General features: G+C 38.2%; 1 long non-coding RNA gene across 1 annotated transcript; it reads right to left on the bottom strand.

Moving 5' to 3' along the window:
* Positions 1 to 1,107: 1,107 nt before the first annotated feature.
* Positions 1,108 to 12,952, bottom strand: LOC125326807. The gene is made up of 3 exons (XR_007204011.1): positions 12,747 to 12,952; positions 11,441 to 11,549; positions 1,108 to 3,798 (listed from the first exon to the last, which is right to left on the bottom strand). It is a non-coding gene; the product is annotated as an uncharacterized LOC125326807 (long non-coding RNA).
* Positions 12,953 to 14,379: the final 1,427 nt, after the last annotated feature.

Here is a 14,379-nt window from a genome sequence, read left to right as displayed (position 1 = left end):
ATATAAAAGAACACATATAAATACATGTAGAAATATATATCAAATCAAATATGCATGTTCAAGAAGTTTCTGTAGAATGTAATGGAGAAAAAGTCTGTAGAGTTTCACAGAAATCCTACTAAAATGTGCAAATAGCAATAATGCTGAATATGTTTCTATGTGATTTTTTAAAATCATTCTTCAGAATCTTGCTATGGACATTCAGCAACTTATTACATTCTACATGAAGGTCAACAAAAGAAGATAAAAGGAGTAATTTGTTGCTTGATTATTTTTAATTTTTTTTTACATTTCTTTTTAAATTTTTAAAATATTTTAAGGAAAGATATAGGACTTTCTTACAAATATATATCTGCTTTTTGATTCTCCACTGCTATGATCTAATGACTTTTGCTAAAATATCTAGAATTGATATTAAAATTAATATTTAAATTTAATCTCTAGCACCATTAAAGTCATCAATTTCAAGCAACACAAAGGGTTGGAACTGTCACGACTATAGCTGAGCAAATAATTGGATATATTAGTCACAAATTATTGTTTCAATAGATCTTTGAGTGAGTCACTATGACAGCCCTACTTGTAATAATCCATGCTAATTCAATTTGTTTGCACTGGAAAGTGATTATTTTTCAGACAAATCCTTCATGTATATGGATGATATATGAATATCCCAGTTTCAGCTAAAGCTGTACTGCAGTTCAGGTATTTTCATAATTCCTTTTGGAGCTGCTGGTTCTCTGCTTTTCAGGCTTCAGAAACCACAACTGCACTATTGCCAGCCATTAATTAAATGAAGGCTTTTTCATTTGCTGCAAGGTAACTTAGACACTGCCAAAGTGAAGAGAAGAGCTGCACCAATTTCTGCAAGCACAAGCAAACTGTGGCTTCAGATGTCAGCATGGCTTTCCAGGTGCCAAAAGGACTGCTTCTCCTTAACACAGGTTTTAAAAGACCTGGTATAAATTTCATCTCCATGAAACTTACCTGCTTTGTAAGAATACCCTTTATAATATTGTAGAATCATGAAATCATAGAATCACAGAATGGTTTGGGTTGGAAGGAGTCTTAAAGACCATCTCATTCCAACCCCCTGACGTGAGCAGGGACACCTTCCACTTGGCCAGGTTTCTCAGAACCTCATCCAACCTGGCCTTGAACACTTCAGGGATGGGGCATCTTTTGTCATACTTTGTTTCTGTTCAGAAAATTGTAAAGGATATTTTTCTTGATGCAGTTTCGTGAAACACAAGTGTTGCATTACAAATAGAAATTGGGATAATTTTCTAAGCATCTTATCTTCAAAAGCATTCTACCATCTTCTGTGTTAAACTCACCACAAAAAGTGATTGGGTAAACACAGTCTACCTGAAAATAGGTATTGGTTTTAAACTAAAAATATTTTATTTCTGTTTTTCTAAGATCAATTATTAATAATGCAGCTTCCTATCCTCTTAAACAGAGAGAAAGCAGAAGTCAAAAGCTATGAAAAAGCAACATTTACACTTTTTGACCATGAAAAAGTAAAAGGCTCCTTCTTTTACTGACTGGTCTGTATTATGATTATGTTCACGCTTGATACATTAAACCTGTTCACCGGCATTGTAGAAGTAGCTATTATTTATAGAGTTTTGATCCTAAAAAGTCATTACTTTATGCTTTATTGAAGATGCTTTAGTTCAAAATTGTCTTATAAAACTTTTTTATGAACTCATAAAATAGCAGTAAAAACATTCCTCTCAGTATAACCTGCTAAACTGAAAAAAATTCTTAAAGCAAAAATAATTTTTAAGGTTTGAGTTAGTGAAAAAACAAACAAAACAAAAACAAAACCAAGAAAACTTTTATGCATAGGACTATGCTGGAACATTCTATGTTTCCAGGATATAAGGCACCCAAAAGCTAGGCAACACTGCATATGCACTTTTCCTAAAAATTTCAAGGAGATAATTCAAGGCTTAATAACATAATTTAATGTTCTCAAAGACATTCCTAATCTCTATTTTACCTATCTTATTACTTATTAGCATTTCACAAAATAAATTATACTCCATCTTTGCCCAGGTTTGAGGTCGTTGTTTGACAGTGTAATTCCACCATTCTCCTTTTTTTCTATTTTTTAAGAAAAAAAAAGACATTTGCTGCCAAAGGATTTTCCTAATTCCTCCTTTTTCCACATAAATCCTTTTCTTACATGTCTGGGAATTACTATCAGTATAGGTTTACCTCTGAATAGGGACATTGATGATGGTAGTAATAGCAAGAATAATGAGTAAAAGGCTAATGAGAGGAAGAATCACTACCCAGAGAGTATTTCACAGTTTGAAAATATTGTTCAGATGTTGAACTAGTTCCACCTTCAGAATAAATTTTTCTTTTTCACTGTTATTACATCAGGGAGCTTTATCCCTGATGAGATATTTTTATGTCAGTTAATAAAGCTTCATGGCTCTCCTTTCAGGTATCTATAGTAACTTCTCCTTCCCACAGACATAAATCATCTCCAGCTTTATCTCCCCTTTTATTTACATTGGCAGGAACACTTGTTTTGTAATTTTGCAGCATCACCTTAAATGTCGTATCATGACTTTAAAGGATGAAGCAGGAATGAAACCTTCAATTTCTGAGCGTTAGATACAAAGTTGTTCCTACAAAGAACTTGCATTTTTTTTCTTGGCTCTCCCGTACCACTTGTGTTTTAAGAACAATGGATGAAGAGGCATCAAGGGGACAGAGAAGGGGGGGTTTACAGCTTTATGTGTAATTTAAGACCTTTGCAATGCTGCAGCAACCATAGCCTCCAAAAGGACAGAGATATGAAGGGACAGGAGCATCTTCCCCATGAGAGGCTGAGGGAGCTGGAACAGATCAGCCTGGAGGAGAAAAGGCTCAGGGGACCTTATCAATATCTAATGGAGCAAAGGAGACAGACACAGATTCTTCTCATTGGTGCCCAGTGACAGGCCAAGAGGCAAGGGGCACAAACTGAAATCCAGACAGTTCCTTCTGAAACATAACAAAAACCTGTTCTGCTGTGAGAGGGATCAAACCCTGGCACAGATTTTCTGGTCAGTTAGTAGGGTCTCCATCCTTGGAGATATTCAAAACCCAACAGGACAAGGTCCAGTCTGCTCTAGCTGACTCTGCTTGAACAAGAGATTGGACTAGGCAATCTTCAGAGGTGCTCACCAGCCTCAGCTACTCTGTGATTCTGACATTCCATGGAAGAAAACACTACCCAGGCCACAAATATTTTGCAGAGATGCCCCCGCAGACCTTTTGGCTTTGTCAGTTCTCAGTGCTGATGGGATGAGAGCAGGTGCAGAAGTCTCTTTTCTTTCCTGATCATGGTTTCCTGGCTGCTTCCCCCCAGAGATAAGTAACTGAATCTCCATTCTATAAGTTCTTATGCCTGTGATAAACTATCAGAGGAGATACTCACTTAAAACCAGCAGTGCCACTGATGCGGTTAGAGCTCAAACATACACAAAACATGTCTGGAATATAAGATCTCTAAACAGCTTTTTCTTTTGAGTCCTGTTGGTATTTTTGGTGGTAGAGCTCTCGACCACTGGAATGCAGAAATTACCATCTCACTTCACTGCTCAGCAGCCGTCAGATGACAATAGCACCACCACTCCAGGGAATTCAGCATCACTGCAAGCTTCTGTAACTTCAGCTCTTTGGAAGCTTTGAGTTTCAGGCCAGCCATAAATCTCCAGTCAAACAATCACCATCAGGTGCTGAAGAAACAGGAGAAGGTTTCAAAGGCCCTCTGGTGCCAGGGCATCTGGCACACTGAAAGGAAGGGAGAATGTAGAAAAGCTCGGGGCTTCCTGACATTATTTTAAAAAGCCGTTCAACTGTCAAGCATTGGAGAAGTACGGTATTGTAGCAGCCAGCACTCTCAACTCTCAGGGGAAAGAATACCTCAGTGCTTCATTACACCTCCAGATATACCACTAGCTGAGCCCTCACTAAAATACCTGCCATTCTTAATTTAGTCCTTCAAGCAATCAAAACTGAAAATGATGCAAAAGATACTTTTTTTTAAAAAAAAAAAAAAAGAGGAAAAAAAAGGGTCCATTCATCTATAAAATCATTGATTGTTTCTTTCTGGTTATTAAGTAAAAAGTAACATAAAGTGTTGCAATTGTATGTTAAACATTTTTGGGGATTCATTATAAATGAACTTCCATGAGAGCATCAGATGATTTTGTGATCACCAGATGCCTAAGCAGTGGCTGGAAGCAGTTAACACATCCTACGTGTTGCAGCATTTCAGTACCTTCAGGTACATCAAATAGGAACTGGATCTGGTATTTCATATACCTCAGATAGTCATATCTCAGTTACTGAGCTCTATGGTAAAGGAAGTAAAATATAACCTAAGGAAATTCTGTGGAATGTCAGTCTGGGAACAAGGAAGACTTCTCCAACCACAGTCCTTTGAGTGGTAGTAGTCCTCTTAAATACTACTCATAGGTTTAGTTTCATTTTGGGTGGCAGGGAAAGCTAGATTGCAGACTTTTTCAATATACCATAAAAACGGTATGCTAAAAAAAATACGTTTGGGGTACTAGCCAAGGTCAGATAATAAATTATGGGAAAAATTAAATATAGTGCCCAAATGCAATCCATTTTAGTTACTGGTTCACAAAGGAAGGCTGGCTGGAGGCATGCAGAATTCCCATTATCAGACCACTGAATCATTCTTGGTCTTGTGTGTCACCTCCAGGGAAGATTTAGGCAGAGTAAAGACAGTGCAGTCAGTATTTAACCCATTTAGCTTTGCATGCAGATGGATACAAATATCCCTTTGTTATGCCACTTCTCTTAATTGTCATCATATCTGATCACTGGACAACTTGTGGAAGCTAAACTAAAAGGATGAAAGGACTTTTAATTAGCTTTCTTTAACCTAAAAATTTATCCTTTACAGAAAATGAATAACATGCAAGAAGAGTCATGCCAATTGCCAACAAAAATATGTCTTATTTTTCCCCTACAGCTGCAAGCTCTAGCAGAATTTCTTGCATGAAAAAATGTCAGTTTGAAGTTCCAGAACAAGAAAAAATTACTGATTTGGTCCATCTCCTTCAGAGATCATTGCTCTCCTGTTGTAAGGGATTTTCAGAAACAAAAATGATTGTTAGGATGTAACTAAGTCAGTATATTCTCCCTGAAAAGGGAGAAGTCATCAGCTGCTATTTGAGAATTTAAACAACACATCAACTAAGTTGCTTTATTTGCAGTTTTCAGCTTTCCTTCAGCCACTTGCTGCTAACAATCCTGTAAATGTTTGGCATATGTTTGACACTATTAAAAAAAATTTTTTTAAGAAACGCCTCCACTGAAATATTCCTCTTGATGGTTTATGAATTATTCATTCATTAAATTGTGACACCCGCATTTAACTGCAAATCCCAAATTAATTGGAAGAACTCCACAACGGTGCTTGTTTTTCTGCTGGGCTGCTTAGCAGTGATGTTAAACTAACTCAGAAGCTTCTTTAAAGGGATCATGACCTGCTTCCAACATCAAAACAATGGAGTAAAACAAAAGCAGCCTGATAGCTGTATGACACTAAGAGTTAAGCCGCTGTTAGAATTAAAATTGTGGACTCCAGTTCTCCAGGCAATCACACACGTGTTCTACTTTAAACGTGCCAGTAGTGCTATTGACTTGCATCACTTAGAGGTACTGAAATATTGTACACATGCTTGAGAGAAATTCTTACCGAGCTTTTTCCTTAAGAACGTGTCCACCCATTTCTACTGACACTCATGGATCAAAATCTGGGCAAATAAGGATGGGAGGTATTGCTAAAAATCCTCACTGCCAGCTGAAAGCAGTGAACACCCACTGCAAAACTTCAATTCTGTTACAGTAGACAGGAGCATCTGCTTTCAAAACGAGCTTTTCTGCCCACAAAGGCTACAGAGATGAGTAAAGAATACCCCAGACTTTTTGTTCCACATGCACTTTCTATTATTTATGATCCTAATTCGTTGTGATGTGTCATGTTAATGCAAGGGTATTACTTTCTCTGTATAATAGAATCATAAATATTTGTATATAAATTTATATATGTTATACATCTTGTAGGTAGAGGCTTATACTTTCTTAGGTCAAAATGGCACACACATGACCTTCTCTATTTTTTTTTTTTCAGGGTAATATGAAAATATTGGGCAATTTAACTGACTGAAACAATCTCAGTCATGTCCAATTGAATGGCTGCCCACCTCTTCATGTGGAAATAAAAGCTTTTGTTAAAGTACAGATGAATTACTTTACTTAAACCCTGTGAGAAAAAAAAAAAAAAAAGGGTATTTTAGCTGTGCATTTGTTTATTAGATCCAGATGTACATTAACTGTCCATAGTCAGTTTTATTAATAAATCATGCCTGAAGGATCTTGTTTTGCAAGATGGCAAGAGAAGAGTGCTGTTGTTTGTTTTGTTGTTGTTGTTGTTGTTTTCTATCACTGTTGATTTATTTGTTTTGTTTTGTTTTGTTTTGTTTTCCATTTAGGACCTCCTGACAACAGTGGTACAATATTTGAGCCGCTTTTAGAACAGAAGTGTGAGCTGTACCAAGAGCCACAGCTGAAACGTCGGCAGCATACAGAACAGAATGTGCAGACCTTGTGCAAGGGAGGACTAAAAATAGATAAAAACCAATTCCATACATGGCTCTGCTGTTTTGTTAACACCTACCTAGTAACTGAGACAAAAATGTACTTATGTGTGTTCCTCAATGCACATGCAAAAGCAGCAGCTTCCCAGCCTGCCTGCAGCTGCATTTAGTAGAAAACCCAAATGTCATCAACTCCTCACTCTTATCCCCTATGCAAGATGAGCCCTTCCAAAGCTCTGCATTTTTCATAGCTTTCCTATAAAGGGAACTCACCTATCCTGCTGTCCCACATAAACCCCAAACAAGATTAGCTATGTTGTCTGAGACATTTGTACATGGAAATACACACTCATTCTGCTTCCTAAAAATGTTAAGGATGCAAGGAATATTATCTCCTGCAAAGTGCTTAAGTGCCTGTTTCAGGGAATTTGCAGTCCTTGTGATAGCAAGAGAGAAGGCTCTGTGACATCTTGCAGAGCTGGGCTTTATGTCATTCTGTTGTAACCTATCTTGTCTTTTCAATGATAAACTTTCTCAGAGGATGGAGTGGGCTTTTCACAGAGAAACACACACACAAAGCCCCTTATGTTTACAGCATTTTTTACGTGTATAGCAACATTCTACAAACATCATGTGGTTATACAGAGTATTTCTTACCCAAGTTTATTAAATAAAACCTGACATTTGAGATGCTTAGAAGGTATTATTCCTATTTTGAAACAGACAACAGTGATTTTTCCTAATATACACAATTTTTATGACAACCACTTGTGCTCTAACTGAATTATGGTCCAGAGCTAAAGTCATAATTTTATTGAAACCTACTCCTGCCCTGGAAACATACTTTTTCTGAACTTTTTGTGATGTATTTACAGCTTTGGAGGTATTTGTTTTCCTTCTCTTTGACTGCTCTTTCAGGCAGACTGTCAGTTTTTCACTCTCTTGCCTCTGTTCTACTGGCACCAGAAATTAATAGGTCACTTAATGAACATGATATATATGGAAGACAATGACTATGACAACAGTTTCTACTGCCCTGCATTTCTCAGCTCCCAAGATTCTTCCTTCACACATGCTGTGTAAAGACTGTTGGGAGTATGGAAGCAAAATCTGAGCAAAGGTGCTTTATTTCTCATTTTCCTTTGTTGAAGGCCTTTATACTTGGACACAACTAATTCCCTAGCATTAAACTGATTTTTACCAGCAGCATTTGGCTGCATTGCTGCCATGACATAATGTGAAACTCTGCTTCTAGAGCTGAAATTCGTCCTCGTAATCACGAGTAAAATCTAAGCAGCATCAGCAATGCTGAAGATCTGCATGATCTGTGTAGATCCTGGATGCTCTTGCTTGAATCAGCCATGCCATGCTCACACTGGAAAAAGCCAAAACCTGCCATCACGTGGACTGTTTCATGTACAGAACAGTTGAGGTTTTCCTGTTGATGAGAAAGATGAGTTTTCAGTAAGAGTGGCTCATGTTTCATCATTTTTAATGAGAAACATTAAAACTAAAGAGAACATGAGAGGATAGAGCTGCTTTAGACATAATTTAGGAGCTTTGGTATGGCATAAATTATGGCACATTCAAGTAGTCCGAGGATTAAAGGTTTAATCCCGAATTGCCATAGGACCTGGCCTCATTCCTCTCCGTGACTTTCCTGACAGGATGATGAACTTCCTGAGGAGGAAAAACTCTTCTGAAGGCAGCCTTACAAAAGCCAAATCGTCCCAGAGAGTCATCTCATGACTTCTGCATTGCCATTTTTACAAACCCCATCACACTGGGGGTTAATGGTGAACAAAGTCTTTGCACACAAGCAGCTGTGAGAGAAAGGGAGCTGAGCTGGTTAAACTACAAGTACACCTTGCAGAAAGCAAGCAGCATAAGTGCAGACTGCTTTTTTATTTAAAAAAAAAAAGCAAACCCCACAAAACTTTTAAAAAGTTATTGTCATCCAGGTCAATGGGAAATTAAACATATTGCAGAAAGTAAAAGAGTCTGCTTTGCATAAGTTGGCTAAGGATGGAGATAATAATAATACAGAGATATTTTCTGATATTCTTCAGTTTTATCTTTTCCTGAGCTCTTTGATTACAACAGTAAAAAGAAATAAAAGTAAGTATATCCACTCACTGAGATAATTTGAAAACAACTATTTTTCCTGAGAAGTAAAACGTCCTTCCAGTACGCATTTGCAGTCCTGTATTTTAGGACTGTTTCACTGGCTTTTCTATAAATAACAGGTGCTGACTATGCCTGCAGCTTGTGTCAAGCACTCAGATAGGTATAGCCATTAACAGTTTCCCAGGTTGCTTAGGAAGCACGGTTGATATGTCAAACAGGACTTGCTGGTTTCACGCTGTAGAAATAAAAACATGTAGGCAGGGTTAAGAAAACTGAGACTTGCTAGATATCGTGTTTGACCCCAGCCCTTCTTTTCAAGGCTTTTGACATGTCACTGTTTATCTCCCTACTTCATGCTGCAAGGAAACTTATTTACAGCCTCGTGGCCCTTTGCACCATGTCTCTAAGTACAACATATAAATTTATGTGCATTCCAGGAATCTCTGTGCATCTAGAGAAATCCACACGGAACTTTCCATGCCCTTATTCCATCACATTTTTACATGAGCACATGGCTTTTAGAACAGATCCTGCTCATAATTTGGGGCCCTCCTTCTTCTCTGATCCAGCCATCAGATGGATTTTTCATTAATAGGGCCCTAAGACTTTACACTTGACTTTGGAAAAAGAGCAGGCACCAGTGCCAAGTTTTGAACTGTGCAGTTATTGCGATGCAGTTTGTTGTGTTACACACATTCAAATACATAATTCTGGGAGAAACCTGTGCCCAGATCCAAAACTGGGCCTCTGTGGGCAGCAGGCTTTACTGTGCATGTGGCAGCACCAGTCCTGGGCACGTTGTTGTGGATAATTGATGGCTCAGGGCTGATATTTCAGTGTGCTGGAAGTGGAAATGCTGGGGCATTTCTTCACCCAAATAAGTAGTGAGTTATGATGCACGCATGCCTTGGCAGAGTGCCTTAGTTTTAGTCATTTAGCACAAAAAAACCCTTCCTTTTTGTCTAAGGTTTCATTCAACTGCCTTCTAGCTCCCTTTATGGTAACATATTCTTACCCATCAACACCCAGCCTTAACAGAAAGGAACATTTCCATATCAGAAATTAATTTCAATTAACTTCATTCGCTGTGATTCAAAGATAGCAGGAAAATGGGGAATACTGCCAAGTGACTATCGCTAACCCCTTGAAATGTCATTACACCTTCCATCACAGGATCTTTGGGCCTCATTAGGAACTCCAGTAAAGCCTATGATCAAGTGCATCACGTGCTCATGAAGCACTGATGGTCATCTTTACCATTAAGTAGGCACTGATACACCTCTGTGGAAACCCTGTCCTCTATAGTCTCAGAGCAACAGACAAATTTTCTGACAGAAGAAACCTGAAATACAGAGAGTTAAGAAACACACAGGAAATCCTTTGACACAGCCAACATAATTCCTACCATGCAGTTACCTTGCATTTCTTTCCTCAACGCTAAACTGGTTTTTATAAATGAATTCTACTTGAATAGATTTTAAAAGCTTTCTCCAGGGTTGATATACCACTTTTCTTAGAGGCTGGTCTGTGTAGTGCCTGACGCATGGGACATCATGAGATAAATAAACACATGGATGATAAACTAGGAGGAAGGTCTATATCTCCTATTAGGTACCTAGTAGAGCTGTGCCTGGGTCTTGTGTTGGAACTGGCCAATCTTCTGCAATTATTTTCTGACAAAACCATTCAAACAAACCCTTCTCTCCTCTGCATTTTGAAAAAAGGGCTGAACTGCCACCCACCGAATCTGAAATTGTCAAATCATAAGAGGTTTGGGCATTACACATTAAAACTTGCACCAACCTGTCAGTGCTTTGAAATGCAGCCCCAGAGGGACCATTCCCAGAAGTGAGTCAACATCCTGAATGTCCTTGGAGATGGTAGAGAGCCAACCAATGCTAGCTGTGGTGATGGTTTATTTCACATACACTCCAGAACTTGCTGGCAGCAAGGCCAAAACCATGGACTTGTTTAATTCAACCTTTATTATCTGTTTATCATTATAAGCAGTTACAAGATATGCATCATTGCAGCATCTGGACACACTTTGCAATGACATGGACTGGAACTGCATCCACTGGCACTGTTAATAGCACTAAGAATTTGTTGTATTCCCGCATTGTTTCTATTGTCTTGTACACAATCTGAAACCGCTGCAAAGAGAGACTTCGTCACAAGGAGCTTAAAGGATGGACAAGCAAATTTTTCCAAGTGGTACAACAAGGCATCATTGAGTTTAGCCCTAGTTTTTTGGGGTTTTTTTCAGACTTTTAGCATTAATAAAAGCACAGTTCATACTAATGAATTTACTCTGTGAAGACCAAGGACAATAATAGACTCAGCCTTTGCATAAAGCTGAGAATGGAACAATTTTTTTAATACTTACACAGCACTGATTCCCCAAAAGAAAACCATATGTCAGGCATCAGGAGTATCTGTCTGTAATGTATATTCTTTTTGAGTAGACACATCTTGATATATGCAACTAATGGATATTTCACTTTACCTCCAGGAATTGCAGTTTATGTTTCTGAGTAACTCCTGAGTTACACATATTCTGAAAACTATGAAATAATACTGCCTGCAGCCATGGCAGTGTGGAGCTCTGAAATCAAATGTCCACTGTTCCTAGATCACTAAGATCTAATTTCATTATTTTATTGAAAACTTACATCAGGACTTCTAGTGTTTTCCAGTGAATATGGTGGATGCTCTACATGAAGCATTTCAGAGAGCTGGTATGGTTGATTCAGGCTGGGAAGGCAAAGCCAAGATGCTGTTCTGTGGTAGAAAGAGAAGTAAAAGAGAAGTAAAAGAGACGTGACCAACTGTCAGATTTAAGATTTCAAGGCTGAAGTTAGGCAGCAGAGGTGAAGTCTTTCTGAACATATTTTAAAACTTCTGTTGAAGTGAACAATTTTATTAGATTTCATTGTTTCATGGTGTGTGATGTCACAAGAAATTTCGGATGTGAGTATAAAGTGATTTCTTTAAATTTAGAGAATAACTTTTTCCTTATGCATTAGCTATTTTTGCCTGGATATCATCCTGGACTACACACATTCCTGGACATTCCTACATCCCAGTAAAACATTTGTGCGTTGCAATTTTAAAACCTCACATACAGCAGGATTTCACTGCTAAGGTTCACTTGCTGTCCTTAGAAAGCACTTAAATGTGTTCCTTTTAAATATATTGGTATTTCTCACAACTCCCTTTAAGCCAAAACAAATAGTATCTTTAGATTAAAAAGCAAAACAAGATTCAAACCTTCTGTGGTTTTCCTTAACTCACAAGAATCTAAAAAAAGGATAGTGGAATTAAGCCAATCCATAAGATCTGCTTTTGTCCTGTAAATTTTCCAGCTAATATCATGAATTGCAAATGGAAAGCTGATCTTGGAGGCTGAACATCCTGAAAGAGACAACTAGCAATAAAGTGGAAAAGACAGGCATTATCTGCAAAAATACTGTGTTCAGATTTCCAGGAGTCTGTTCACAAGGAACAAAAGTCTCGAAAGCAGGTGATTTGGACCAGCCTGACTCTCTGGGGATATCCAACAGGGCTGGTGTGTCCACCATAGGTTTGCTGTGCCTGTGTGTACAAGGAACAGTCAGTTCTTCCGAGCCCTGGCATCCAGGCATCCCCCACTGCCAGAAAAGGCTCGTGTTGCAATGTGGATTGCATCAAAAGGTCCAAAGTGGGTCTCACCACTGATCTTTCAAGCTGTGAAGCTGCATTTCTCCTCTCTCCATACTATTAGCTCAGATACTAATGACGCACAGAAGTGAATCTGTGCCCCAGGATTCCTCTAATCCTTTACACTGGGCTGTGTTGTAAAAGCAGTGCAGCAATTAATAAATAGAGGTTTGGGGCTGCTTCTTCTGTTAGGTGCAGAAGAAGCTCCCATTTATCTCCTACTGAAAACAAATTCCTAAACACCTGTAGAAGTGTTTGGAGAGACATGGATTATCTCACCTGTTGTACTACTTGTTAGATACAAGGCTTGGGTTTTTGACTTGCTTTTAAAAATAGTAAGAAATAGCTGTTTTTTTCCTTATTTTCATTGCTGCTTGAATCATAGGAATAAAAAATCACAGGAAATAATTTGTGAAGAAGGTGAGAAGACTGTCCTTTTTAGTACAGCTCTTTTCTCATTGCAGACACATGCAGCTGAACCTCTTCAAACTCTGCTTAAGAAAAAAAAAGGATGTGCATCAGTTATATAAAACTGATATCCACAACAGAAAACCTCATGTGTGCTTAGGACAAATCTTGTCAGTAATGTCTACCTGAGAACAACAGGAAGAAAAGTGAAATGGACGTGAAAAGTCCAAGTGCTTTACATCACATAACATCAACAGACACACACAGGTACTCACACAAACATGTACAACCACATGAGACTTTCAAAGCACAGTTAAACAAGCATTATTTTGCATAACCTAAGCAAAATTTCTGGATGTATTCTGCTTTCCAGAAATCCAGCTGACTCTGGTATTTTGTTAGTGGGTAGTGACTGCAAGCAGGGGATTTGAGTATATATTTATTTATGTACAACCATGTCATCTGCTGGATGCTTCATTATTTTTCTGGCGAATTGAATTGAATGGAAAGAATAAAATGCATGAATGAATGTATGACCTGTCACTGTTTTATTTTCCTCACGGTGAAAAAAACCAGGCAGTGACACAGAAATCCTCACCCACATCATGTCAATGTCCTACTTTGGTCTTACTGTTGCCAGTATGTCCCCAGTGCTAATATTTTTCTGAAAAATGGACTAAGCTGAAATAGCTCTTTTCATATTTACATATTTATAATTTTATAATTTTTATTTTATAATTGCAATCTTTTCTTATAAAACGTACTCTAAGAATTGTTTGTGTGGCTTATTAAAGCCATGTTTTGCTTACAGCATTTTGCAAGAGTTCAAGGTTACACAGTGCATTCTTCTTTCCTCCTTTTTAAGGAGGTGGTGTAATTTGGGGGAAGCAACATAGGCCCCATTTGAAGCCTGGGCTGCTATGGCAAATTCACATTTTGATTCAATGGTATTGTAAATAATAACATGGAATTTTGTGCAAATAGCTAAAATGAAGGTTAAACAAACCTCTCAAATACCCTTAACTTGGGGCAAGATGCTTTTTTTCTGTCAAGCCTCACAATTCCCAAGACCTCTTCCTGTACAGCATCCATGTGCATTTTTAACTACATTTTCACGCTGTTGGTTGTTCTGAACTTCTTGACTCATGGACAGTTTCTGGATAAACAGCACAGGAAGATTCTTTGGCCTTGTTGAAGATGAGTTTTATGAAGAGGAAGGTTCCAGACACCATCCAAAATAGCTGAATACTTTCAGGTACTACCTAATATCTGAGTAGACAGTCAGCTCTCCTTGACACATGATACAGATGAGTGCTGAGGGTTGAAGAAAACTCTCCAAACCCCATCAGCTCCAGTAAAACCTGAGCTGCTATCAACATAGGCAGCCTGATTCATCTCTTTATGGATTTATCAGTATGGACAAGCACGTGGCTCTTTGGTCTTGCCCCCAGTCTGATGTAGCACTGGAGGGGTCTTTGTCTTCCAAACTGAGAGGAGACTTGTG

The sequence above is a fragment of the Corvus hawaiiensis genome, chromosome 5, assembly GCF_020740725.1.
Source record: "Corvus hawaiiensis isolate bCorHaw1 chromosome 5, bCorHaw1.pri.cur, whole genome shotgun sequence".
NCBI classification, from domain to species: Eukaryota; Metazoa; Chordata; class Aves; order Passeriformes; family Corvidae; genus Corvus; species Corvus hawaiiensis.
This window is presented reverse-complemented; position numbering and strand designations above follow the sequence as displayed.